We start from the raw sequence: 4,421 nt of genomic DNA on the forward strand, positions 1-4,421 counted from the left end.
TTTTCTCATATGTTACCTTCTAAGAGTTTTATAGTTTTGTGTTTTACATTTAGGTCAATGATCCAATTTAAGTTAATTTTTGTGAAAGATGTCAGGTCTGTGTCTAGATTCATTTCTTTGCGTATGGATGTTCAGTTATTCAGCACCATTTGTTGAAAAGATTATCTTTGCTCCATTACATTGTCTTTGCTTCTTTGTCAAACATCAGTTGAGAGTATTTGTGTGGGTCCATTTCTGGGCTCTCTATTCTGTTCCATTGATCTGTCTATTATCTTGCCAATACCACACTGTCTTTACTGTAGCTTCATAGTTAGTCTTGAAGTCAGATAATGTCAATCCTCTGACTTTGTTGTTATCCTTCAATATTGAGTTTGCCAGTCTGGGTCTTTTGTCTCTGCAAATACTTTAGAATCAGTTTGTTAATATCCACAAAATAACTTGCTGAGATTTTCATTGGGATTGCACTGAATCTATATATCAAGGTGGGAAGAACTGACATCTTAACAATATTGAGTCTTCCTATCTATATGTTCATGGAATATCTCTCCATTTATTTAGTTCTTCTTTGATTTCATTCATCGGGTTTTGTAGTTTTCCTCAGATAGGTCTTGGACATATTTTGTTAAATTTATACTTTAGGATTTCATTCTGGGAAGTATTAATAAAAATGATAATGTGTTTTTAATTTAAAATTCTGCTTGTTAATTGATAGTATACAGGAAAGTAATTGATTTTTGTATATTAACCTTGCATCCTGCAACCTTGCTATAATTGCTTATTAGTTCCAGGAATTTTTTTGTCAGTTCTTTCAGATTTTCTACATAGACAATTATATCATCTGCAAAAGCAGTTTCATTTCTTCCTTCTCAATATGTATACCTCTTATTTCCTTAGTCTTATTGCACTAGCTAGGACTTCCAGTATGATGATGAAAATCAGTGGTGAGAGGGGGCATCCTTGACTTGTTCCTGATCTTAGCAGGAAAACTCTGAGTTTCTCATGAACAAGTATGATGTCAACTGTAGATTTTTTGTAGATGTTCTTTATCATGTTGAGGAAATTTCCCTCCATTCCTAGTTTGCTAAGAGTTTTTATCATAAATAAGTGTTGGATTTTGTCAAATGTTTTTTCTGCCTCTATTGATGTGATCACTTGAGTTTCTTCTTTAACGTCTTGATGTGGTGGATTACGTTAACTGATATTTGAATGTTGAACCAGGCTTGTATACCTGGGATAAATCCCACTTGGTCATGGGACTCTTATACGTGCTTGTATTAGATTTGCTAATATTTTGTTGAGGAATTTTCCCATCTATGTTCATGAGAGTTAATGATCTGTAGTTTTCTTTTCTTGTAACACCTTTATCTAGTTTTGGTATGAAGGTAATGTGGACTTCCTAGAATGAGTTAGGAGTGTTCCCTGTGCTTCTATTTTCTGGAAGACATTGCAGAGAATTGGTATAATTTCTTTCTTAAATGTTTGGTAGAATTCACCAGTAAACCCATTTAGGCCTGATGCCTTCTGTTTTGGAAGATTATTAAGTATTGATTCAATTTATATAATAGATGTAGGCCTTTTCAGGTTGTCTGTTTGGTCTCTTTTTTGCTTTTTATTTGTCCATTATTAGAAATTTGGCATTTTCTTTTCAATTTGCAGGTCTGTATCTCTTTCTTTTCATAACTTCTGTGCTCTGGGCCATTCAAAGCATTGATTTTCATGCATACAGAACTTAACTAGCAGCTCGTTAACCCTAAATTTTCACATTTTTATTCTCTAGATATCTTAACATTCAAGTTAGAATGTACCATACCAACTGGCTGATCCACTTCCTTCAGGTTCCAGGTGAGAAGAGATCATAAGACTGAGCCAAGGGAAAAATATGAAAGAAAGAAAACTAACATTTGATGAATACTATAAGGGACAAAATTGTCATTTGCTTATTCCAAAAATATTTACTGGATGTCTACTACACGCCAGGCTCTGTGTTAGAAGCCAGGGATTCAGGCTTTTTCACTGCCTGACCACCACCATTACGGGTCACAAACATGCCACAAGGAAGGGCCTATCCCAGGTGACTCTGCCCCTATTGCCACAGAGTCCCCACCTGGCTGGAGTTGACATCGGATGATGTGAAGGAACAAATCTACAAACTGGCCAAGAAGTGCCTGACTTCCTCACAAGTCAGTGTGATCCTGAGGGATCCACAGGGTATTGCACAAGGATGTTGTGACAGGCAATGAAATCTTGAGAACCGTTAAGTCCCAACGATTTGCTCCTGATCTACCTGAGGATCTCTGTCACTTAATTAAGAAAGCTGTTGCCATTCAAAAGCATCTTGAGAAGGACAGAAAGGACAGGGATGTTAAATTCCATCTGATTCTGATTGAGAGCCATATTTACTGTTTGGCTTGACATCATAAGACCAAGTGATCCCTCCCCCCAAATTGGAAATATGAATTATCCACAGCCTCTATGCTGGTGGCATAAATTTGTCTGTGTACTCAAGCAATAAAAATCATTGTTTAACTAGAAAAAGAAATCCAGAGATTCAGACAGGCTCCTAAGATGTTATATGTTTGTGGACATGACAAACAATACACGTATAAACAGATAGTGTAATATAATAATTTTAGTTTTTGATATGTGCCCTGAAGGAGACTAAAGAGATAATGAGAGGTTGGAGAAGAAAGATGGTATTTTAGTAAGGTGTCAAGCTGGGCCATTCTAAGCTGATGACGTTGAAGTAGAGATTTATATGAAGTGAAGGAACAAGACATCTCATTTCAACGTAAAAGAAATAGCAAGTGACAAAGCAAAATCTCTGACCCAGGAATGAGCTAGTGAGCTTGGGGACAGCTAGAAGGCCAGGGAGACTACAATGGAATTAAAGAGAACAGTGGGAGGAGAGAGGTAAAAATGGACCAGGGTGTTTAAGTCACTCTATAGGCCATGGTAAAGAGTTTAGATTGTATTCTTGGGGTAGGGACAAGTAGAGATGTACCATGATTCAATTTTATCCTTTAATTGGATAGTGGACTGCTGTGAAGGAGCAGAGGAGTAGGAATGGAAACAGGTGGACCTGGCAAGAGTTTGCAACAGTTCACGCAAGTGACTATGGTGACTGGGACTAGGGTGGAAGTAGAAGGGATGGTGAACCTGCAAGATTCAGTACAAATTGTAAAGATAGGGCTAGTAAGATTAGCTGAAAGATCATATTTCGAGAATGAGGAAAAGAATGGTATAAGAATGACTCTTCCTCCCCATCATCATTATCATCATCATCATCACTAACCTATTCTTATGTGTTGAGCAGTATGCTAACTCTAGTCCTTTATGTGCATTTTCTCACAAAAACTCTTTAAATTAAGTATTATTATGATATCTATTTTACAGATGAGGAAGCAGAGGCTCAGAGAAGCTAAGTAGCCAGCTAATTAGTAGAAAAGTCAAGGTTCTGATATCAAACCTGAACTGAGTTCACTCACCTGTTGCACAGCAAGCCAATCTCTGACACCAGGTGTAGTGGAAGAAAGTAGGAATTTTATTATTGCACAGCACTGAGCAAGGAGAAAGGGCAGCTAATGCTGAAATCCCCAACTCCCCAAAAACCTAAAAGGAAGGGTTTTTACTTGGGTTTTTACATAGGGGTGGGGGAACACATGGTTTTGCTGGTCAGAGCTTTCCCACCAGCCTGTGTTTGGCCTTGAGACTACTTGCAGAGAGAAGGGAGCCCATGACCTTCCTAGTGAGCAGCTTTCCCACCAGCCTGTAGTTGTTTGCGGAGAGAAGGAGGAGATAATGAATCCAGATGGTTGTCCTTGGCCATTTATCTCCATGACAGACAGTGGATTCTGGAGCCAGGAAGCCAGGGAGTAAGCAGGTAATGAGTGCTTTGGTTTTAAGCCCATATATGCTGGGTTTAAGGTAGGGAAACTGATATCAGGGCTGGTATCAATTCAAATTGAGTCCTGCCATTACAGTAAGTTCCTCCCTCTATATTCCTGACTCCAATGCCATTACCATTCCTGTAATATTGTGTGCTTATCCTTCACGTGAGTAGTCCATACTCAGTCTTTCCTGTTATGCTGAGTAATCACAAGTAATCATTTTGTCTTTTTATAATAGAGTTTTTAAAGAGAAGTCAACTTATGCAAAAGTCTTGTGATATAGTTTGGTATTGCAGTTTTCATTTCAATTTCTTGTTTCTTTATCTTGTTTAGCAAGTAAGGCTTTTATTCATACTTGTTAAGTAGCGCCTATTTGGGAAAACTGAGCCCTTAACCTGTGGGATCTGATGCCATCTCCACATAGATAGCGTCAGAATTAAGTTAAATTTGTAGGACACCAGTTGATGTCCAATGAGAGTTGGAGAGTTGCTTCATGATGTCGGCAAACTAGACTCTTGGTGGTGAAAACAATGC

General features: G+C 38.0%; 1 pseudogene; it reads left to right on the forward strand.

The window, feature by feature from the left end:
• The first annotated feature begins 1,879 nt into the window (after positions 1-1,879).
• LOC103552780 (small ribosomal subunit protein uS15-like) lies at positions 1,880-2,487 on the forward strand (annotated as a pseudogene).
• Positions 2,488-4,421: the final 1,934 nt, after the last annotated feature.

The sequence above is a fragment of the Equus przewalskii genome, chromosome 30, assembly GCF_037783145.1.
Source record: "Equus przewalskii isolate Varuska chromosome 30, EquPr2, whole genome shotgun sequence".
Classification (NCBI taxonomy): domain Eukaryota; kingdom Metazoa; phylum Chordata; class Mammalia; order Perissodactyla; family Equidae; genus Equus; species Equus przewalskii.